Source organism: Canis lupus, unplaced genomic scaffold (assembly GCF_011100685.1).
Source record: "Canis lupus familiaris isolate Mischka breed German Shepherd unplaced genomic scaffold, alternate assembly UU_Cfam_GSD_1.0 chrUn_S835H999, whole genome shotgun sequence".
Lineage (NCBI taxonomy): Eukaryota > Metazoa > Chordata > Mammalia > Carnivora > Canidae > Canis > Canis lupus.
The window spans coordinates 301-25,355 of record NW_023331794.1 but is presented as its reverse complement, the minus strand read 5'-3'; the positions used below and the strand labels follow the sequence as shown (position 1 = coordinate 25,355).

General features: G+C 40.3%; 1 pseudogene; it reads left to right on the top strand.

Moving 5' to 3' along the window:
• The first annotated feature begins 5,277 nt into the window (after nucleotides 1–5,277).
• On the top strand, nucleotides 5,278–24,796 carry LOC119868920 (annotated as a pseudogene).
• The last annotated feature ends 259 nt before the right edge of the window (nucleotides 24,797–25,055 follow it).

Here is a 25,055-nt window from a genome sequence, read left to right as displayed (position 1 = left end):
AAAGTTTATTTATTTATTGACATTTACAATACTGTACTGTATATTAAATAAAATCCATGTATAAGTGGATCCATACAGTTCAGACCCGTGTTGTTCAAGAGTATTACTAGAGTACTAGAGTATTGCCTTTTTATTCACTCTTAAACAGTCTCTGACTTTTTAACTGGAGTGTTGAGACCATAAACATTTATTTTTTTTATTTTTATTTTTTAACATGTAACGTTTTTAACATTTATTGAGGATTCTTGCCCAAATCTGGAGACCATAAACATTTAAATTAATTATTGATATGGTTGGATTTAGGTCTGCCATTTTATTACGTGTCTTTGTACCCTGTTTTTTCCTTTATACGTTCTTTTGGATTATTTGAATATTTGGTGCCTGATTTTAGTTTACTGATTTTTGACTCTTTCTCTTTTCTCTCTTTCTCTTGTGTGTAGTGGTTGCTCTAGGAAGTATAATACATACCTATTGTTTCATAGCGTTGAGTTAATATGCTACCACTTTGCTTAAATGTAGAAGCTTTACAACCATATAGATTGTTTAACCCCTGCCTGCTGACCAATAAGTTATAGCTATCATAAGTATTACATTTACATATGTTGAAAACTCTACCAGAGAATGTTAAAAATTTGTTTTAAAGAGTGTTTTCTGTTGTTGTCATTGTTAACGTATTTACCCAGCTATTTACCATTTCTTTTGCTCTTCGTGCTTAAAAATCCAGATTTCTCTCTGGCATCTTTTTCCTTCATCATATCTGGAATAATTTCCATTAACATTTCTCATAGAGCAGGTCTGCTAACAACAAATTTTCGTTTTCTCTTTTTCTTGTGAAGAAGTATATCTAAGCATTATTTTCACTGAGTTAGAATTTTGGTTTGCCAAATCATTTTTCTTAGGATTTTATTTTATTTTTTTTTAATTTTATTTATTTATGATAGTCACACAGAGAGAGAGAGAGAGAGAGTGAGAGAGAGAGGCAGAGACACAGGCAGAGGAGAAGCAGGCTCCATGCACCGGGAGCCCGACGTGGGATTCGATCCCAGGTCTCCAGGATTGCGCCCTGGGCCAAAGGCAGGGGCTAAACCGCTGCGCCACCCAGGGATCCCTTTTCTTAGGATTTTAAAGATGTTATACTATCTTCTGTTCTCCTTGGTTTCTGTTGAGAATTTTGTGATCAGTCAAACCATTGTTTCCTATATGTGATACGTCATTTAAAAAAAATATTTTCTTCATTATTTGAGAGAGAGACAGAGATAGCAAGAGAGAACATAAGAAGGGAGAAGAAGGATAAGCAGGCTATATGCTCAATGTGGGGCTCGATCCCAGTGTCTGAGTCTAAGGCAGACTCTTAACCAAGTGAACCACCCAGGTGCCCCTGTAATATGTCATTTTTAAAGCTGCTTTCTAGAATTTTAAAAAATCTTTGGGTCTGAACAGTTTTCTTTCTTTCTTTCTTCTTTCTTTCTTTCTTCTTTCTTTCTTTCTTTCTTTCTTTCTTTTCTTCTTTCTTTCTTTCTTTCTTCTTTCTTTCTTTCTTTCTTTCTTTCTTTCTTTCTTCTTTCTTTTTTTTAAAGATTGTATTTATTTATTCATGAGAGACAAGGAAAGAGGCAGAGACACAGGCAGAGGGAGAACCAGGCTCCCTGCAAGGAGCCCGTAGTGGGACTCGATCCTGGACCCTGGATCATGCCCTGAGCCAAAGGCAGACACTCAACCACTGAGCCACCCGGGCATCCCGGTTTTGAACATTTTCATCAAGATGTGTCTAGGTGTGTTTTTCTTTGAGTTTATCGTGTTGAGTATTTGTTGAGCTCCTAGAATCTATAAATTTATGTCTCATTAATTTCGGTGATTTTCTACCATAAATTTTTCAAATGTATTTTTGTGCCACAGTCTCGTTTTCCTTTCCTTCTGGGATTGTGGCTACACTTAAGTTAGACCTTTTGGTATTGACCCACAGGTGGTTGGGGCTCTGTTTACTCTTTTTCAACCTTTTTCCTCTTTGTTTTTCAGATTGGATAATTTGTCTTCAAGTTCTTTCCTTTGTCATCTCCATTCTATTATTGAGCCCATTCTGGTTTTATTTCAAACACTGTATTTTTCAGTTCTAAAATTTCAATTAGTAGTTTGCCTGGGTGGTTAAGTATCTACTTTCAGCTTAGGTCTTGATTCTAAGGTCCTTGGATCGAGCTCCATATCAGGCTCTCTGCTGAGGGAGAGTTTCTCCCTCTCCTTCTGCCTGCTGCTCTCCCTGCTTGTACATGTGGTCTCTCTTCTCTGTCAAATAAATAAATAAAATATATTTAAAAATTCAATTAGTTCTTTCTTATGGTTTTTATTTTTCTCAGAATTTCTACCTTGTCCTTCATTTCAAATGTGTATTCCTGTATTGCATGGGGCATAGTTATAATTGTTGCCCTAAATTTTTTACTTCTCGCATCTGGATCATCTTGGGGTTGACATTTGTTCATTTCCTATTCCTTTCAGAATTATGCACATTTTCCGATTTTTTGTGTATTACATCATTATGGAATTTATTCCTAAGATAGTGAATGTTATTTGTATAGACTTTGGGTCTTTTTATAATTTTCTGGGGGATTGGCTAATTGAATTCAAATAAATAAAAAAGAATCTTCTGGGTGATCATTGCTGTTTTTCTTTTAGCAAGTAACCTGTTCAGACCATAGTTCTGTCTTGCTTTCTGAGGGTATTGGTTCAGTCTTAGTTTCATTCTTTGAGTCTTTGCTATGTTGGTTTACCTCTGCTTAAATTGCTTAGGGGTTCGTCTGAGACTTTTTCAGGTATTTCAAGTCTTGTTTCATTTCTCCAAGCTTTTGATACATTGGTTTGGGTCTGTCTTTTACTAGCAGCTCTCAGGTTAATCTGGTGTGCAGCTTGTTCATATCTTATTTCATTTTTCAAAGCCTTTGCTAAGCTGGTTTGGGTATGCTCCACACATATGAGATTTGGAATTAAGCCATGATTTGTGTAGATTCATACAGAGAATTATGAGATCATCCTCCTTGTCTGTCTCTTCTCCACAGTTTTCTTACACAATTTTGTCCATGGAGATCCCTTTTCCAGGTTTCTCTTGGCAGAAAGATAGAGTTTCTAGAGTTTCTATTAGAATTTAGGCTGCCTATGCTGCTCTGCAAATGGGGCCCACCCTTAATTGCAGAGCCATGTGAGGAAAAACAAAAAATGGGGAAACACATTCAATATGAGTCACTTCTCCTGATTTTGATTCCCCTCCACAATCCACCTGCTTTGTTTACTTTTCGGAGTCGAGGATTTTCAGTTGTGATCAGCAGGAGGGATGGGTCGTAGTGGCCTTATGCACTGCGGCAGAATGATAACTTCACTGTATTAAACTTTTTTGTAATTTTGGATCTCATGTGCAAAGAACTGAAAATCATTCTTCCCTGTTCATATAGCATACTGACATCAGCAGTCCCTAGTATTTTGTTTTCTTTATTTCCATTCCCTTTCAAAGACAACGGTGTTAGCGAGTTTGATATTTGTCCTTAAATATTTATGAATCCTTGTAAAGTAGCTAGTGTTGTTTACATGTATACTAGTTTTTAATTTACCACATTGAAGTTAAATCTTGTTCTATTACTTTTTCCTTTTTCTTCTAATGATTTATTTATTTTTGGAGAGAGAGAGCGTGCATGTGTGTACATGCTCAGGGTAGAGGGCACAGGGAGAGGGAGAGAGAGTCTCGAGCTGATTCAGCACTGAGCAGTGAGTCTGACTCAGGGCTCGATCTAACAGCCCTGAGGTCAGGGCCTGTGCCAAATCTGAGTCAGATGCTTAATGAGCTGTGCCACCCAGGCATCCTTGTTTTCTAATTTTCATTCACCAGTATGCTTTTCAGTTATGTTCATGTCTTATGTATAGAAAAGGTTTGTTGCTGGGATGCGTGGATGGCTCAGGGTGTGATCCTGGGATTCAGGGATCGAGTCTCGCATTGGGCTCCTTGAAGGGAGTCTGCTTCTCCCTCTACCTATGTTTCTGCCTCTCTCTCTTTCTGTGTCTCTCATGAATAAATAAATAAAATCTTTAAAAAAAGAGAAAGTTTGTTGCTTCCAACAACTACATACTATTCCATAACAGGCATATATCACATTTTATGTATAGATTTTCTTAAGAAAGGTCATCTGTGTTACTTCCAACTCCTTCCTACCACAAACCTCTATGTGATTCTTATCTGGTCTACCTCTAACGTGTTATCTTGAATCTGCCAACTTACCTATACTACCAAAACTCTCGTTCAAGTCCTTTTACCTCTTCCCTGTACTGTTAACCCCTCTTCCTTTATTCACTCTTCCTCCATGGGCCATCTTCCTTTTTTTTTTTTCTTTTCATCTTCCATATAGCATTCAGAGTGACCGTTCTAAACCATAGACCTAACACAGGCCTTACACAGATCTTTAGCTGGAAAAGGGAATGTCTCGAGGTCCTTGGACAATACTTTGAGAACTGCTGCTCTTCTGTGCATTCTGAACCACCTAGAAGACACTTTGTAGTTAATAATGTCTGTTAACTACATAGTTACTGGTCTTAGATTTGAAAATTTGGATCTGGCTTACCTCAGACAAGGTAGCAGTGTTCCCTGAACTATGGGAGCTAAGAATCATGTTGCCTAAGTGAGACAGGATAACTGTGACACCAGGTTTAGGGAGAAGGCTAAGGTAGAGGGAAGATGGGTCAAACGAGGGCCCCACAAACGGTTCTTTTCCTCCTGTAGTCTCAGGGATACTATTTAGTTACTGTGCTTCTGTCAGAGAAATAGGGAGGCCTGAACATACCTGGTTCCAGATCCAGGAGCTCTTCTGAAGGGTCATAGAACACATAGAACACATATTACCTTGACTTCTTTCTTTTCTTTGATCAACCTAGGACAGAATGCCTATATGGGCTGCAGAATAATCATGAATGGACTGCTTTCTCATTATAATGAAGTATAATAATTTTTATACTGCATTTGATCAACGATTGTATTTGTTAGATTACAATCTCAATTCTGTTTTTATTATGAAGTTTCTTAGTTTTTGCATAGATAACCAACTTGTCTTCTGAGGATATAAATAATTAAAGGAACTTAACTCTAGATCCTCCTTTGTGGTATATATATCTATATATCTATATATATCTATGTCATATTAATAGCAGGCGCGCAGTGCTCCATAAAGGATAATAGTTTCCAGTACACTATCCCTCACGATGACTCCTTAAGCGGCTCATCATCTGCCTCTTCATGTGAGCCAGTGAGTGATTTTCCACCACCTCCTTCCGAAAATCTACCTACTGGATGAAGATGAGAAGGGTCAAGCCAGCTGTTGCTTCCCGTGTCGAAGGTATCAGTATCTCTGTCATGTTTCAAAGGCAGAGTACTCCCCAGGGAGCTGTTGTAAATGGCTCTTAAAGTATTAAGTATCACGTATGTGTTTCTCACATTTGTGTTAGGCTGCCACATACTATCAGCTTTGTGAACTGTCCTTCTATCTTAGAGTGAAATTCTGCTAATCTTAGTCCTGTAGGTTAGACCAGTGTCAGCCTGTCCCCTAAAAATGATTTGGATCTCTTTCCCACTGTTCCAGTTTGATCCTCTGTCGATGCTTAGGGTGATTCTAGGTACAGTTGTCTTGGTGGGCATGGTGTCAAGGGTCCTGAGCAGCCCTTTTCCTGGAACAATTCTTCTTCAGTGTGAGCCTCGATTCAAGACCAAAGAAAGGACACTGCCTTCAGGCTCTTATTATTCATAGGGAACAATTGATCACTTGGGATGGAGAATAGTGAAAAGGGAAAAGGGGAGGTTGTGTAAGTTGGTGAAGTTTTACCAACTCCCTAAAAATGTCACAGCACCTCTGTGAGGCCTGTGCTCGCTCGTGAGCTTTCTCTGTGGTGGTCTTGTGAGTGATGTTTTGAAGGCAGGCCAAGATGTTCACTTGGAAGCCATACTGAGGGTTTTGTTTGTTTTCCTCTGGTATTTCAGGGTCTGGTGGAATATCAACCAAAGGAAAAAGGAAACCCAGGCAGGAAGAAGATGAAGATTATCGAGAATTTCCTCAGAAGAAGCATAAGCTTTATGGTAAGGGAGTAGTGTGGCTCATTCTCTTTCCTTCCTTCGGTGCCTGGGCTTTATTCCTTAGAGGTGAAAGAGAGAAAGCCCTTAGGTTTTGACCCTTGGAACCCTAGTGAGCCTTTTGATTTTTTGGCAAGGAATGGCTTCCGTCCTGACCTTACCTGTTGTTTTTTTTCTGTTACAACTTAAGAGGGTCAGTTGGTTGAGGGAGTGGGGCACAGGGTATTGGGAAGAGGAGGGAAGAGATTTTGGTAGTAGAGAAGGGGTAGCAAGGTGATATGTTAGGCTTCAAGTTTCTGTCTTGCGTCAGGGAGGAAGCAACGGCCTAAACTCAACCTAATCCCAAATCCCAGGCTCGTCGTATTCGGAAGGAACCACCAGTTTATGCAGGGTATGTTTTCTGCTGGACGCATTGGGTACCTAGTGCTCACACTCTTGGTGGTGGCGGCGGTGGTGGTGGTATTAAAGGAATGATGTAGCAGGGTTTCTTTAAGGAGGCAGTTCTTAAGGGCATGAGTTTGGAAACCAGTCAGACACTTGTTGAAGTTTGGCTCTTAATTAGCTTTCTGGCCTGCTGCCCTCTAGTTAACTTCTGCAAGCTTCAGTTTCCTTGCTCTCCATAGGGGTAATGAAGGCAGTCAGAATTTTCGAGGAGACTAAATGGGATAAAAACACTTCACAAAGTCTCAAGCACACCTGTGGCTTGCTATATATCTCGGATCCCGCTGTTAGATGCTGCTAGGAAAATGTTGCCCATTGTCAGTCGTACCTCAATAAAGCTAGAAAAAACAGGCGCTTAGAGCTTTTGAGTGGTTCTTAGATGGTTTTTATCATGGGGAACGAAGTAGGAGTTTCAGAAACTCCTGATTGTCTGAAAACAGATTATCTGTAGAAATCATCTGCAGCAAGGTTCTTTTCCCAGGAAGGGGGGGAAACCATTTTATGATACTTTTACTAAGCTTCAGGATTTGCTTTTCCTGTCCAGAGAATTGTGAAGATTATGGGGTGTTCCTTTTTCTCCTTGTAGGCAGTTTGGAGGAACAATGGTACTTAGAAATCGTGGATAAAGGCAGTGTCTCCTGTCCTACCTGCCAGGCGGTAGGGAGGAAGCAATAGAGGGCTTAAAGAAACACATGGAGACGTGCAAACAGGTTAGAGATTTTGTGGCATTTTGTGATGGTTGTGATCTTTTCCCATACCTTAGACATCTTTCGCCGTCAGGTATACTGATTACACAGGAGAAAAAGCAGCATTGTGTTATAAGGAAAACCTAAGCTTTTGAGTCTGACAGACTTGGGTTTGAATCTTCACTCAGCCACTCACTGTCGTTTAGCTTTTCAAATGTGGGCCTTGGTTTTCTCATTTAAAAAAGAGAGAGAAGGATCCCTGGGTGGCGCAGCGGTTTGGCGCCTGCCTTTGGCCCAGGGCGCGATCCTGGAGACCCGGGATCGAATCCCACATCGGGCTCCCGGTGCATGAGCCTGCTTCTCCCTCTGCCTGTGTCTCTGCCTCTCTCTCTCTCTGTGACTATCATAAATAAAATAAAATAAAATTAAAAAAAAAAAAAAAGATTAAAAAAAGAGAGAGAAAGGGTACCCGGGTGGCTCAGCAGTTTAGCATTGCCTTGCCTAGGGCGTGATCCTGGAGACCTGGATCGAGTCCCATGTGGGGGGCTCCCTGCATGGAGCCTGCTTCTCCCTCTGCCTGCGTCTCTGCCTCTCTCTCTCATGAGCAAATAAATAAAATCTTAAAAAACAATAGAGAAAAATTATTTTGTGTAGTCCCAGAGAGGTTAAGAAAGAAAGAATATGTGCTAAGTGCCCATCCCATCACTCCACATAATTGACACTTAGTAAATGGTAATTCTTGCTACTTTAAAAATGCGTTGCAGTTTACTACTTCTTTACCCTTGAGGACATGACACTGAGGTTGTGGGATTTTGAGATTCATTGACTGTTGAGTTTGGGAAATGAGGGAGATACAGACAAGAGCTTCTGAGTAGGATTTTGTAACATTCTGTTTCTCCGTTGAACAGCCTGGCACTGAGCAGTCTTTCTTCCTCGTAGGAAATGTTTACTTGTCATCATTGTGGGAAACAGCTTCGTTCACTGGCAGGGATGAAGTATCACGTCATGGCAAATCATAATAGCTTGGTAAGAGTATCTTCGGTACCGTATGAGCCTGTGTGGGTTGGTGTTTGGATGTCTTTACACACAGATAAGTGTGGATAACCCGAGCGGAGGTGCCTAGTTCTGGGGCTTTATAGGGGTCTAAAAACACCCTTTCGATAGAAGAGTTACACAAAATGAAATCCTTGGTGGGTATTTGTGTGTTTTGGTTAGCCTCAAGGGTTCATCTCCTGGAAGATAGAGCCTCTGAACTCTTATTTGCATTGCATTTGCTTCCTTGTCTGTCTAGGAGAAGATGGAGAAAGCCGGGAGTCAGATAACTAAGCTTCATGGGCATCGGCTTAGGTGCTAGTCCAGTCCTTGATTCTCCTATGATATAATTTTTTTCTGTATCTGTCTTTCCTGTGAATCATCTTCTTGTCTGCTTCTCTTGCTTTCTAGCCCATTTTGAAGGCGGCTGGAGATGAAATAGACGAGCCAAGTAGAGGGAACGGCTCCGAACGGTTCTAAAGAGACTGGGAAAGCTCAGGTGCATGCGTGAGGTAAGAGCCCAGGGACAGCACCTCCTTCGGCCTGGAGTCTTGAGTCAATGTCTTTCTGTTACTTTCTTCCATTTCTCCTCCTTCTCTCTTGTAGACCTTGTCTGTGTCACCTTACAGCATAAGAGTGGCTCCTGCTTTTCCAGGTGTTTTGAATTCATTAATAGTTCTTTATTTTCTTTCTCATCTCCACAAACTTATTTTTCTCCCCTTTCCCTTTGTTGGAGGTGTTTCTTGACCATCTTTCTTCAGTGTGATGAAAAGGCTCCTAGCAGTCTCCTTGTGAGGAGCTTTGGCATTGCTGGGTGTTTGCTACTGGGGTGCAGTTGAGTCACAGACCAGAGAGGACGCTTTGCCACGGAGGAGACGGACAGTGCTAGTTTACTGAATGCCGACTCAACTGATTGAACATGACTCTTGGTGGTAGACAGGACAGCTGTTAGGGCAGGGACAAGGGACAAGGAAGGGTTGTGCAAATGGGAGATGTTGGAGAGGGTCTAGCGATATCAGAGGATCTGTGTGGTGGTTGAGTCCTTTGTGGCTGTTTAGAAATTGAGAAATCACGTCAAAAGATGTAAGATTATAGTTCAGGCCTCTCTCCTGTATTCAGAGCTGTTCTAGTAGCTTCACCAGCATCATGGGATATCTGTACCATGTCAGAAAATGTGGCAAAGGGGCTGCAGAGCTGGAGGAGATGACCCTGAAATGTCACCACTGTGGAAAGCCATATAAATCGAAGGCTGGACTTGCGTATCACCTGAGGTCAGAGCATGGGCCTGTGAGTACTGATTACTTTCCAGACCCTGTTTGGGGATCTATTTTGTGGTGACTACTTACCTTACATCCTCCCATACATCTTTGGTTCCTCATTTGTATCCCTTTTTAATCTTTGAATGCTTTTGTTTTCTCTTTCGTGTTTTTCCTTGGTTCTCTAATTTCTGCCTTTTGAACATAATTAGGTTAGAGAAATCAAAGTTCACTGTATAATCTGTGCAGAAGTAAACTCATTATTATATTTTTAAAGCGTAAGGCATTCCCCTTTAGCTAGAAATTTTTGGAATTCTCTGTCCAGCTCGTCTTCTATCCCCATTGTTTTGTTTTGACTTTTTTTTTCTTGATTTCTAGGCTTGCCCCACTCCTGTTTTTTTTTTTTTTCAAGGTAAATCAATGGTCCCATTTTTTAGTGTACAGTTTATAAGAGTTTTGACAAATCCATACAGTTGTATAGTCCCCACCACAGTCAAGATATAGAAGGATTTGACCACTGATCTATTTTCTGTCCCTATAGATATGCTTTTAAAAATTAGATCTACAAAGTACCTTCACATCAGCGTGTAGATTAGCGTTTGATTGAATAACTGGTGACTGTGGCCTAGTCAGGGTAACACATCAAAAAACCATCACACTCAGCATGACATAAATTTCCTTCTTTGGTTTCTTCTAGAAATTTTAGAGTAATATGGTTTATATTTGATTCATTTTCAGTTACTTCTTATATGTACTATGAGATATGGATTGAGGTTCATGTCTTTGCACATGGCTATGTCTTGACCCTTAACTACTTCGCTTATTGAAGGAACAGATTTTATCCTAAGAAGTTTTTTCTTTTTTCCAATAAAATATGCATTAAGGTGGTGGAGCTTTATGCTAATGGAAAGCAAGCAAGTAAATAGCTTTGGTACTTAGAGCAGGAGGGATAGCTTTTAATCATTGGCTCTTAATGAACCCCACTTCTCAGGCCTGTGTTTTGCTATGTCTCATTCTTGCAGATCTCATTCTTTCCAGAGTCAGGACAGTCAGAGTGCTTAAAAGAGATGAGCCTGGAGCCAAAGAGTGGGGGTCGAGTTCAGAGGCGTTCTGCCAAGATAGCTGTGTACCACCTGCAGGAGCTGGCTTCTGCTGAACTGGCCAAGGAATGGCCTAAGAGGAAGGTGCTTCAGGATTTGGTACCTGATGATCGGAAGGTAAAGTAGAAACTTGTATTAACTTAGAACCATGTCTAATACTGTGCTTATGTACGGAAAAGTAAATGCACTTGAGTACATGATAAATGATATTTTGCTTCTTTATTTTTAGAGATGGGATATGTTTAATCCACTTTCAGTGTTTGGATTCATGTGGGTCCTAGAGAGACAGTCTGTTCCAGAAGTTTCTTAAGGAACCCCATTATTTCTGGTCTACTTCCCGAGGGAACCAGAATTCCCAGATTAGTCTTTTGCTTAGTTGTTGCCCAGCATGTTTCCACTTTGTTAGTTCACATGTGGGAGTCTATATTTAGTTAATGCTTTCCATTTGTTTTTCTAGCCACAGAACTCCTCTCCCCACGCACTCTTTTTTCCAAATGAAAGCTTATCTAAAACACCAGTATGTGAAATAACTGAAAATGGAGTCACTCCAAATAACTAGAGGTAGTGAGCCCAAAGCCTTGTCTACTTGGCCTTCTCCTTGATACTTTTATCATTACCTCCATGGTTCCAAGTGTACTTGTGAGTGGTACAGAACCCAGCTTGGAAGCCTTTGGGGTTTTTTGTTCGTTTGTTTTTTGTTTAAATCATTTATGTATTTGACAGAGAGTGAGAGAGCACAAGCAGGGGGAACAGCAGAGGGAGAAGGGAGAAGCAGGCTCTCCACTGAGCAGGGAGCCCAATGTGGGGCTCAATTCCAGGACTCTGGGATCTTGACCTGAGCTGAAGGCGGACGCTCAAAGGGCTGAGCCACCCAGGTGCCCCTGGAAGCCTTTGGTGTAAAACAGATCAAAGACCAGAGGAACATTATTTGGCCAAGAGGAGACAAGGGGTATATGACTTAATGGGAGTAGTCATTCGAGAGCTTGGAGGATATACAGTAAGGATTAAGATTAGAGCTAAGGACCTATTACTCTCCATGGTATGGAGAAGAATAGTTTAGATTTGGCCTAGGGCTTTCACTCATGTGAGGGGAATGTCATAATTTATATGAAAATTTGTCAAATTTCAGAAGTTGATACCTCTTATTTGGCCTAAAAATCAGTCCAAGGAGTAATTGAATATCAAGGCATCCTGTCTTGTTTCAGACTTATTGCTATTTCCTGCCACAGGCTAAAGTATATGGTTATCTAAATTCGGTTTAAATGTGAATTTTATACATTGGTAAGTACATTGTGATATTATAGTCTCATCTGTGCATGGTCTGTCATAGGGAATTTAACATAAGTATTTGTTAGCTCATTGATAAGTTTTGATAGTCTTATCTAGCAGCTACTTTACTAAAATCATCTGTTTTGTTTCGACATTGTGTAGACAAAGGGAATTATTTTGATTTTTTAAACTAAAAATTCAGGGGAATCTGGGTGGTTCATTCTTAAGTGTCCAGCTCTTGATTTCGGCTCAGGTCATGATCTCAGGGTTGTGAGATTGAGTGAGCCCCATGTCAGGTTTGCACCGGGCATGGAGCCTGCGTAAGATTCTCTTCCTTTCCATGTGCCCCTCCCCAATAAAATAAAATAAAATAAAATAAAATAAAATAAAATAAAATAAAATAAAATAAAATAAAAAGATAATAAGATATTAATTTGTTTGAATAGATTATACATTGTTGTCATTAAAGTCAAAATGATGATTAACATTGAGGTATCTCACTCTCACCCCATCCTTGTTGTCTTGTCTCCATGGTTAACCATTCTCAAGATTTCTGTGTCCTGCCAATGTTTCTTTTCTTTATCTATTTTTTTTCCCTGCCAGTGTTTCTTGATGCAAACACAAGCAATATTGTCTAGGAAAAGCTCTTGTGTTTTCCTTTCCTCTCACGCTACTACACACTTAAGCTTTGACATCAGATGTGTGGGTTTGTCCCATACAGACCAATTTTCTATCACCACCTGGGCATCCTACAAATAATTCAGTTCGACATTATCTATCTGGAGTTGGTGGCAGATCCTACAAGTTAAGGGCTCAGTCCCACAGGACTGCTCCAATTTCAGATGCCAATCGCAAGTCTCAGTTTGCCACCTGTGCTTCTGAGCGATTAGCTATAAATTGGGGTTCCTATAACCCCATCCTTGGTTTTGGTAATTTGCTAGAATGGCTCACAGAACTCAGGGAAACACATTTACTGGTTTGTTATAAAGAATATAATAAAACCTACAGATGAAAAATCAGATGAAGAAATTTATAGAGTGAGGTCTGGAAGAGTCCCAAGCACAGTAGGAGCTCCTGGCCCTGTGGAGTTGGGGGTGCATCACCCTCTTGGCCATATATATGTTCTGAGGAAGCTATTTGAACCCCATAATTTTGGGATTTTTAGGGAGGTTTCATCACATAGGCACGATTGATTAACTCCATTTCTAGTCCCTTTGCCTTTCCAGAGAATGGGGAATTGGTCTGAAAGTGCCAAACTTCAAATCATGGCTTGGTCTTTCTGGTGGCTAGCCCCTCCCAAGGGGCCCACCAAGAATTGCCTCAGTAGAATAAAAGTTACTCCTTTTCCAAGGGATTTGTGAGCTTTGTGTCAAATACTGGTATTAGTTAGGAATTTAGGTGTTTTAAGAGCTCCCTGTTGGGAACCAGGTTCAAAGACTAATTACTAACAGGAGCTGAGGGCAGAGGCCAATAAATATTTTTTATCTCACAAATAAATATTTCTTTTAGAAGAAACCATTTTATTTGGAAATAATTTTAGATTTACAGCCATTGCAGAATTAGTACAGAATTTCCATATGCTTTTCACCAGACTTCCTGTAATGTCAACATCTTCCGTAACCGATAGCATAGGATCCCATCACATGATCCCACCAGGATCCCACATTTAATTCTCTTTACCGTGGCTTCTTCGTCTCGTCTCATCTGTTATAATTCTTCTGGCTTTTTGTTGTGTTTGTTTTTCTGTGTTTTTTACACTTTTGAAGAGGACGGGCTGGTTATTTTGTAGAATATCCCTCATATGGATTTGTCTAGTGTTTTCTTGAGATTGGATTGAGGGTTACATGTTTTTGTCAAGAATACCACAGTGTTACACCGTATCAGGAGGTATATGATATTGGTGTGTCTTTTTACTGATAACTTTGATCACTTGATGAGGGTGTTGCCCAATTTTCTCCAAGGCAAAATTATATTTCCCCCCCCTGTAATTAGTGAATATTTTGGGGGGAGATTGACAGTATGCAACTAGTTTGTGTCTTATCATACTTCTGCCCACTTACCATAGCATCCATCAGTGATTCTTGTCTGCAATAATTATAATTATTATTATGGTGGTTTGCCTAATGATGGTTAGTGTTTCCATTATTTTTTCCATAGTTATTAATTGGAATTCTACTGTGAGAAAGATATGTCCTTTTTTTTTTGATATGTCCTTTTATTCTATTAATCTGTTTATATCCATATGGACTCATGGATATTTTATTGTAGCATTATCATCCAGTGCTATTATTGTTGTTCAATTTATAGCTCAAATTGTCTCAGATTTGGTCATCAAGAGCTCTTCCAAGTGGGTTCCTATGTCTTTTTGAAATGCTTCTATCATTTTTTGAGCCCTTTTTTTTTGTTTTGACACCTCGAGATGCTATAGGGTCATCTCATATATTCCCTGTCCCAGAGCTGGAATCAACCATTTCTCTAAGGAATCCTGATTTCTTTTATTGGAGAATATATTTAAAAACCAAGATTTGAATGCTAGGTGTACTCATTCCTGCTAGGGTGTCATTGTTTCTGGGCCCTCTTAGTGGATAGAGCTAGGATCTATATGTATATTCATGGATACATGCACACACTCTGTTCTTTTTTAAAAAGATTTTATTTATCCATTTATTTAAGGGAGAGAGAGAGAGAGAAGAGAAAGAGAGAGCAGGGGGAGGAGCAGAGGGAGAAGGATAAGCAGACTCCATGCTGAGTGCAGAGCCTGACGTGGGCTTGATCCCATGACCCTGAGATCATGTCCTGCGCCAACATCAAGAGTCGGATGCGTAACTGACTGAGCTACTCACTCGCTCCCCTCTGTGTTCATGTCTGTCTGGGTATCAGTGTACAGATTTAAGGCCATGATACCTTCAATTCCAATCCAACACAAGTTTCATTCTTGCCTTCCTCTGTGCTTATTTCTAACTTCTTTCTCCAACAGTGAGAGACCTCTCATAGTGTACAATATATTTACTTACTTGCTTAGTTCTAGTATAACCTAGTTTCACAATTGTTAACCCATACCCTGTAAAAACAGATTTACTACCTAGAGAACAATATTTGTTATAGTTCTTTTAATCTTTAGCCTTACAGTATATAGTCAAAGTACTATTTTACAGTTACTTAGATTGGCTCCTTCCTCACTTCATTTGGTTTCTCATTTATCATCATTAGCTTCATGTGTTACTCTTACTACATTTTGGGTTCCCCCTACATCCCATTTAATTGAAATGAGTAATTTATCTTGGGAGTATGTGAAACATTGCCGTGGTTCTAAAAGTCAGACCTGTACCAAAAGTCTTCTTAGAGAAGGGCTACTGCCCTCTTCCCAGCTGTCCCATTCCTAATACCCTTCTATTTCCATCCCGTTCCCACCCTGCTCCCTGCAAAGAGAATCATGCTCAGTAGTTTCTGGTTTATCCTTCTTATATTTTTATGGGATGGATAACCAGATAATGCATATTTTCTTATATTCTTTCTTTCTTACATAGATGCTTTTTTGTGTTTTGCTTTATTTCACTTAAAAGTCTGTCCTAGAAATCACTCCATATGTGCTCATAGATTATTCTCATTTCTGCATAAATATGATAGTTTATGAATATAATAGCTTATGTAAATATTCTGCTATCACTATAAAAGGATTTTATTTTATTATTTAAAGATTTTATTTATTTCCTCATGAGAGACACACACAGAGAGAGAGAGAGAGAGAGAGAGAGAACCAGAGACACAGGCAGAGGGAGAAGCAGGCTCCACGCAGGGAGCCTGACATGGGAGTGGATCCCAGGTCTCCAGGATCAGGCCCTTGGCTGAAGGTGGCGCCAAACCGCTGAGCCACCGGGCTGCCCCGCTATAAAAGGATTTTAGATGGTCCCATATACACTAGCTGCAGAGGAGAGGAGGTACTTACAAATGAAGCCAGCTCTGTGCTCTGATTGCTTTTATAGATTTGTCAGCGTTTCCTGAAGGTGACTTCCTTACTTCCCCTGACCTCTATGGGCTTTGGCTCTGTTTTTCTATCTCAGTATCTGTTTCAGATACTAAATTTTTCAAGCAGGAGGATTGTTTTCTCACTGGAAACATAGCTATTACTTGTGGTGGGCTTTGTGAGAACTGTCTCTCCAAGTGCCAGCTGTCTCTTTTCTGGAAACTACAGTTGTTGTTTTAAGAAGAGACTAACCTGGAGCTCCAGTCGCGCGCAATCGTTAGCGCGGTACTTCTGCGAAGAGACTAACCTGTGTCAAAGCACATGAAGGCAAGTGCGAGGAATAGTTAATTCTCTCTCAGGCAGTATCAGGAAAGATAGTGTATTCCATCCCCTGAGTTCTCTCACATCTTTTATTTTCACATTTTGTTTTAAAATGTTTCACATTTTTAGATTGAATCTCAGTGTTTGTGTTTGAATTTAAAAATACCCAGAATTAACGTGACACTTCTGAAGAAAAAGGAGAAATGCAGAGGAGCAGGGAACAGACATTAAAACCACTCAAAATTCCACCACCCAGAGATGACTACTGTTAACGTGTTCATTTATAACCTTCTAGCCTTTTCCCAATTTACATATATTTCTATCAAATGTATTATATATGTGCGTGTATGTATGTACCCTGTGTTTAAGTATACAATAATAAGTATAATTTACATGTAGTACATATTTGTATCCCTGGGGGTTTTTTTTGTAACAAGTGTTTTAGCTGTATAAATGCTCTGTCAGTAGCTTTTTCAAACTATAGATGAAGTGCCATATCTGAAAATCTCCTGCCCTCTGTTAAAAATCAAACTATTCTAAGATTAAATTATAGAAAATTATACTTACCAGTGTTGGGTAAATTTGTACTTAAAGGCTCATACCTACTACAGTTTTTTTGCACGTGAAAGGATGCTTGTCGAACTCCAGAATTACATAACCTGAAGAGTTGGGTGTGAAACTTTTGGGGTATTTTGGTTGGAAGTTGGGTTCCTCCAATAAAATATTTCTTGTCTCATAGTTAAAATATACTCGCCCTGGGCTGCCTACCTTCAGCCAGGAAGTGCTACACAAATGGAAGTCAGATATCAAGAAATACCATCGCATTCAGTGCCCTAACCAGGTGGTTCTTTCTCATTTTTTTATTCCGTAAATGTTTATCAAACTGCTGTTTCAGTTATTTATTCCGTCATGATGAAGTACATGAACCTCAGTGGCTTAAAACCTCAGTTATTTTATTTGTTCAGAATTCTATAAATCAGTAATTCTGCCAGGGCTCAAAGAACATTCTCCTGTCGTACGTGGCATCAAGTGGGATCATTCGTGGGTTGTATTTAGCTGCAAGCTCAGATGGGACCTGATGTCCAAGATGGCTTCTGTGCAGCCAATTGAGCTGGGAGCTCGGCTGTCCACATGGCCTCTCTCCATCAGGGTGTAGTGGGTTACCAGCAGGGCACATGGCAACTGACTTTTCAGAGTATCCCAGGAACACGAAGCCGCAGATCTCTTAAGGCCTAGCTTCAGAATTTGTTCAACATCATTTCATGGGATTCTATTGGTCAGAGGAATTACAGGGTTCACCCAGATTCAAAGGGAGGGTAAGTAGCCTCCACTTCTTGCAGGAAAGAGTGGCAGAGAATTTCCAGCCATCTTCTACTCTACCACAACCATATATGCAGAACTATGGGAAGAAGCAAATACACAAGAAATAGGAGACACCTTTGTACTGAAGAAGGCAGATTTTTTTTTTAATTTTTTAAAAAATTTTATTTATTTATGATAGTCACAGAGAGAGAGAGAGAGGCAGAGACACAGGCAGAGGGAGAAGCAGGCTCCATGCACCGGGAGCCTGACGTGGGATTCAATCCCGGGTCTCCAGGATCGCGCCCTGGGCCAAAGGCAGGCGCCAAACCGCTGCGCCACCCAGGGATCCCAAGAAGGCAGATTTTAAAAAAATATCTAACTGCAATTTTCTGTTTCTCAGAGTGTCAGAGAAAAAGTAGCAGGGAAGAGAATATCTTAAGCTTTCTCAACAACTTGTTCACCATTTGTTTTTAAACCTTTCTTTGGTTTTTCTTTTTTGCTTTTGTGGCTTGTGTGTGAATTTTTTTCCTGTTTGGTTTGTAACGTGATTTATTGGGCTTCTTCCTCCAAATGTAGGGCTGGTCAGTGTAAATAAATGGCCAGGTTGCTAAGAGAAGGATGCGGTTTGCTATAGTTTTCATGGATTTCTTCTTCTCTTTTTCAGGGTTGTGAAGCGGTCTACAGTAGTGTATCAGGCCTTAAAGCTCACCTGGGCTCTTGTACCTTGGTTTGTAACTTTCTGAACTATTTATCTTAACATGACGTCTAAAATAGTCTGACATGGAAGAGAATTCAGTTTAGATGAACAGCTAGTTGTCCTGTTTGCCATTATCTTCAGAGGCTGGCTTAGTTTTTTCATGTCCTAAAGATGCTTGGTCTGTTATTAGAGGGGATGCCCGGATATGTTCAAGATACAGGAAAAGCCAACATAGCCTTAAGTCTTATCAGTTAAGGAATTTGGAGAAATATATTATTAATTTTAGTCTCTACCAGGGATTTAACATCTTCCACCTGAGCCTCTCCTGCCTTGGGGCTTCCCTATCTTATCGGGCCTTAAACTTTCTTGAATCAACTTACATGTGTTTATCTGGATTGTTGAAGATCCTCTACTCCCATCTGAATTGTACTGGCCTCTGGGGATGAGAAGTAGGCTCTATCTGCTGTCAGGCAGATGGCTGTTCACCTCACTGAATCTTTTTTGTGTTGACCCAGGTGCCCTACAAACTGCTGTAACTTTTTAATTCCCATTCAGAAATATCTCTTCACACAAAAGGAGCCCCATGGGCACTCAGGGCTTCAGGAGTCAAGGCAGCACGGGAGTGTAGACATCCAAACCCCATCTGTCCAGGAATGCTTAGGAGTTTGTCATCATGATCTTAGTTTCAGAGTCCTTAACCTAGGTGTTGCAGATGATTCTTCTCGAATTCTGGATGTCCAAGGCACTCTTTGAAACAGTGGATTATGGTGGGAAGAATTATATGCATTGGTGCCTCTGGTGAACCTCAGGAGTCCAAGAGTCATTCCAAGAGAACCAGGAAGGGAAAGAAACAAGGAAGTTAGAAAAGTGTGACAGGTTTTATAGCAAAAGAAGGAGAACCTCAGTTTGTGTTGAATGGGTGGGGGTATTACGTATAGAATTATAAGTAGGATAGATTTATAGTGGTGATAGTCTGCCCAACCGAGTTTTCCTAAATGTATTGCTGTTTTGGATTTTCTTCCTTCTTTGCTGAAGTAAAATCCCCGCCCTTTCTGTCTCTTAACAATCTCCCACATGGCTCAGGTATGTGTTCCTGAATTTACGAGTAATTCCCTTTTCTTTCTCTCTTGAAAACAGGGAAACTTTGTGGCTGGAAAATACAAGTGTCTTCTGTGTCAAAAAGAATTTGTGTCAGAGAGTGGTGTCAAGTATCACATCAACTCTGTCCATGCTGAGGTGAGGTCCCTGCTTTCCCCGCCATGTTTTTGTGATCCTGTGGAACCCATACGTATGTGCCCCCAAAAGTGGATTTTGTGCGTTTTTATGGGCTGGGACTGTTGAGAAAAGGAATTTGAAAGTGCTTACCAGAGACAGAGTTAAAATACTTTGTGAAATTAGATGTGTAATTGTATTTTTATGTGAAAGCATTTGAAATCACTGTAAGTGTGAGCACCCCTGAGCTCTTGTGATTCTTTTAAATTCAGTTAAACCGGGATCCCTGGGTGGCGCAGCGGTTTGGCGCCTGCCTTTGGCCCAGGGCGCAATCCTAGAGACCCGGGATCGAATCCCACGTCAGGCTCCCGGTGCATGGAGCCTGCTTCTCCCTCTGCCTGTGTCTTTGCCTCTCTCTCTGTGACTATCATAAATAAATAAAAATTTAAAAAAAATAAAATAAAAATAAATTCAGTTAAACCAAGAGTTTGGGCACGGGCTGAGTTTATAGCTGTAGAATTCTTGTTTTATAGCAGTCTCTGTACTTCTGTTTTCTCCTATTCTAAGGCCTTTGAGCAATCTGTTTTTAATGTTTCAAATACTGCAAAGAAACGACGATAAGGGACATCAGTGAGACAAACTGGAGAAATTGGTATACTGGCTCTATTAAATAACAGTGATGAGTCAATGTTCATGTTCCCAAATGTGATCATTGTGTTGTAGCTGTGCAGAATGCCCTTGTTCTCAGGCAGATCTATGCTAAAGTTTTTAGGGATGAAATATGTCTACAAATAACTTGCAAATGGTTCAGCAAAAGGAAGAGAAGAAGGAAGAAAGGGAAGAGAGGTAGGCAGTGGTAAATCTAGGATTCATTGAATTCTTGTCACTTTTCTTAAGGTCTGTAAATTTTCAAAATTAAAGAATCAATTCTGGGGTGCCTGGGTGGTTCAGTGGTTGAGCGTCTGCCTTTCACTCAAGTCATGATCCTGGGGTCCTGGAATGGAGTCCCATATTAGGCTCCTCACAGGGAGCCTACTTCTCCCTCTATGTCTCTGCCTCTCTCAATAAATAAATAAATAAATAAATAAATAAATAAATAAATAAATAAATAAATAAATTCTGCATAAAAATACTTTAAGTACAGAAAGTCAAGAGGTTTCTCTTGGGGCAAGTTTTTAGTTATACAGGTCAATAGAGAAATTGTTTCCTGTGTAATTAAATACCTGTATTTCAAAAGCTTAAGGAGTAGAGTGTGCATTCTCTTGGAATATCTTACCGCAGAAGCTATTGTGGCCTAATAAGGAAAAGAGCAAACACCTTCAACTGTTTTCTGCCCTCACATTTAATAGTTCTTAACGCTATGGGCTATAGTTAGTGTCATGAAATGTGGTCTCTGTTGTTTTACAGGTTTAAGCTTTGGGAATCGCTTTCTATACCTGAGATTTCCTCTGGAAGGCAGTCGGTCATATCTTTCTCATAGTAATAGTGTAAATACTTCAGGAAGTAGTTAAAAGATAATTAATCTCCTAAGAAAATCCAGCCTTTATGTAGTGAGCCTATTTCTCCAATTTCTTCTTAAAAAGTTGGAAACAACAAATTTCACTTGGTTTGGAGTTTGTTCTCCAAGTCTTATTAGTTCAATGATTTGTGCCTATATTTATAAATTATACGTGGTGGTAAAAGATTTTCACTCTGTTCCTCCCTCTCTGCCTCACATATTCTGAAGCTACTTTTCTTCAACAGAAATTTTCAAATACATGAAAATGGACAGAATAGTATAATGAACAGCCTAACAGACATCAGTGTGTGGCCAATCTTCTTTTCCTTTATAATCACACCCACTTTTCTTGTCCCCTAAAGGCTTATTTTAAAGCAAATTCCACATACCATGTCAACTGTCACTGCTTCTTTTGATGTGTGTTCTAAATATAAGGACTTCTAAAAATGTATAAGCACAACCATCATTACACATAAAAAATTAGCAAAGAATGGTTCTTGAATATCATCATATACCTAGTCATTATTGAAATTATTTAAATTTCCTTGATTGCCTCATAATTTTTTTTCAGAGATGGCTTGTTCAGGAGGAAGAAAAAAAAATGTCCGTGTACTGTATTTAATCTAGAGTGCTATCCAATAGAAATGTAATGTGAGTCTGTATATAATTTCAGATTTCCTAGTACACACATTCTAAAAATTTTTTTAAATAAAAATAGGTGAAATTAATGTTGATAATATATTTTATAAAACCTAGTGTACCTAAAATATTATCTTTTAAACATGTAGTTAATAAAAATTAATGAGATACTTTACATTTTTTCATACTAAGTCTTTGAAATACAATGTGTATTTTTTATATTGAAAGCATATCTCAATTGCAGGTCTAGAAGTTTCCCCTACTCCCCCTTTTTATATGTTGGAGAAACGGTCATTTGTCACATGTGTATACACATTTTGGATTTTGCTGAGTGCATTCCTGTGGTGGTGGTGGTCCTCTCTCAGGGTATTTCCTGTGAATCAGTAGTTAGACCTAGAAGACTGATCAGATCACTTGATTTCAATTGAAATCCTCCCGTCCCTCCCTTTCCTTCCTTCCTTTCCTTCCTTCCTCCTTCCTTCCTTTTCCTTCCTTCCTTCCTTCCTTCCTTCCTTCTTCCCCAAGAGTGTTTCATAATTGGATTGCATGTTCCTCAACTGTTAATTTTTTAAACTGAGTCTCAGAGAGGTTGAGTAATTTCCCCATGGTCACAGAGCCAGAAACAGCTGAGATTTGCACTAAGGGTCTGGCTGTAGAATTCATGCCCTTAACCACTATACTTTCATTAAATAAAAATGTCCTATGGCCCAAAGCTTTATAGTTCATGAGATTTTTACAAAGGAGATAAATAAGTAGGATGATGCTAAGTGAACACTTTGTAGTTCACTTACTGAAGTATGAAGTACCCCAAATCGTGTGCTACACAATAAATGCTTATAATGACTACTCACTATTCTGTATTGAATTTCTCCCATTTAAAGTACAGAATTATAAGCTCTGGTTCCCTATCCGTTTCCTTCTTACTGTGTTCTGCCCTAGCCGTGCCTTTTAGAAAATCTTCTCGCACCCAGGGCGCCTGGGTGGCTCACTCGGTTCAGCATGGGATTCTTGATGTCATCTCAGGTCAAGATCTTAGGGTCGCGGGATCGACCCCAGCCTAGGGCTCCATGCTTGGTGGGAGGGGTGGGTATAGGCTGGAGATTCTCTCTTGCCCTCTGCCCCTCCCCCTCCTCGTGCTCTCTTTCTCTGTCAAATAAATAAGTAAATCTTTCAAAAACGAAAGAATTTCTTCCCAAAACCATTCCTTGTGCTCTCTACTGTGTATTGACTGGATAATTTTTCCATTTTGCCTCTGTAGGACTGGTTCGTCGTAAACCCAACCACCACCAAAAGCTTTGAAAAGCTAATGAAGATAAAGCAGCGGCAGCAGGAAGAAGAAAAGCGGAGACAGCAGCACAGGAGCAGAAGGTCTCTGCGAAGGCTGCAGCAGCCAGGCATCCAGCTGCCTGAGGCGGAGCTGAGTCTTAGAGTAGGGAAGGATCAGAGGAGGAATAACGAGGAATTGCTAGTGTCGACCTCCTATAAGGAACCGGAGCAGGAGCCAGTGCCAGCACAGTTCCAGAAAGTAAAGCCCCCAAAGACTCATCATAAACGAGGAAGGAAATAGGCAGGCAGTGTGAAAGCTCCTAGAGAGCAAATGGGATGCTGTTGTCACGGGGACCTGTGCTGGGAGGACTGAGTCACTGGGGCTGAGCGAGGAGAAATGTACTCTTTTGTTTGTGTAAGGCTGTGACTTTCTCAGCTCCTTCCTCCTGTGTAAATTTCACTGTTCTATTTATTCACTTTTACCCCACTCCCCCCCCACCCCCTCTTGGGTAGGTGTTCCTGCTATTCCTCATTGGAGTCCCTTGTTGTTCTCTCATTTTGCCCAAAGAGCTCCCTCTTCAGGCCAACTGTGGGCCATTCTTGCTCTGTACAAAACTGAGAAACCCATTTGGTTGTCCTTTTCCTTCCCGGGCTATAGAATGTTCTCGGACTCTCCACTGATTAGTCATTCCATCATTTCGCTTATAAAACAATTCCAAATTAATTTTTAAGAATCATACTGATTTATCATTTTGTATTTGTGATATAACAATCCTAGAAGCTAGAACTGTTGTCACTCATGTAATAAGCTTATCCTGTCTCCCTGGGTAACAGATTTTATGGAGGCCGTTTGTTCTCTCTCAGTGTGGTTTTAGGATTGAAAGTAAGAAAATGGACTTAAGATGAAAAAGCTAGAACCTCTCTATGCTGGTTTTACTGGGAAGTGTTTCGTTTGTCCCAAGTAGCAGTGACTGGCTAGACCCACAAGCATGAAAAGCAGCCCAAACATCAAAATGTCCCAAACATGAAAATGATTGGAAAGCAGGAAGTAGACGAAGCAATAAATACTGCCTTGACTTTCCTAGGGCTTGAGTCCTCATCTGTTGCTATGATCAGTGTCCTCTGGGCGCTTGTGCCCCACCCCCAACCCCTCAACTCCCAACCCCCAGTTTTAAGGATGAAGAATTACCGCATTGCACTTGATGTTTTGACACAGAATCCTAGTGTTCCTAGTAATGCCATAGACTGGCAGCCAAGGGGCACATTCCGTCTCCCCTGGGCTTGACCTCACTTGTTCGTCTACACCACGCTAAGTCCTTATTCCTCCCCTTAGCCGACGTCTTGTCTTTTGGAGTTTTCTGAGAATATCGTCCTCTGTCCTCTTTTGTATGTGGCGTTTATCCTCTTTATATCTTGAGACTTGACACCAGATGTAGGTATTTCTCTGGTGTTGGAAAGAAAAATTCCTTTTCTGTACCTCATGCCTACCTGGTAATGTCTAGTGGGCTACTTTTCTTCTTCAAGGCTGGCTTTCTCTGGAGCATTGTTTAGAACAGCTCTGTTGTGTTTCTAGATTCTCTTCCCCTCTTCCATAAATATTGGTCTTATATATTCTTGCCAACTTTTGTGGCATATGCCACATAAAAAGCAAGGGCCCTTAACCCTGATATGGATAAATACTACCTTTTCAAATTCTGAAAGGCTGTTACTGCTCTTTAACTCTGTATTCTGTGCTGCTCCACATAGCTTTAAAATGTGGGCTTTTGTGAAGACCACTTTCAAACAAGGGAGCACTGAAACCAGATTTGGATACTGCCAGATAGATAGTTTTGAAACAGGTCAATGACGTGGTATGTCCAGTCTACCTTTTCATTTTCATTGGCAGTTGCACCCTTGAAACCCTTTCGGTAGGTGAGGATTGTCAGGGAGGAGAAATGAAGAAGCTATATTAATTTCTGGTGAGTAAGACTTGGGGAATGTTGGGCAATGACAAAAGAAATAAATGACTGTCGGTTAGAATGATGTTTCCAGGTGTTCATTGACTCCAACCTGCTGCCCGACTCCTTGCCGACACAGTGTATGGGGATAAGAAGATGGCTAGACATGGGAGTGGGTTTGAAATAAGTACCAAATGTGGTGTCTCAGTAGTTTTTTAGTTCCTGAAATGTGTTGGCTAAAACGAGTAATTTGTTTGAGGTTAAAGTGAATTAGTATAGGAAACTTGTCCAGTCTCATCTAGTGCCATTGTAGGCACTTTAAAAAAATTTTCCTTCCTGGGGTG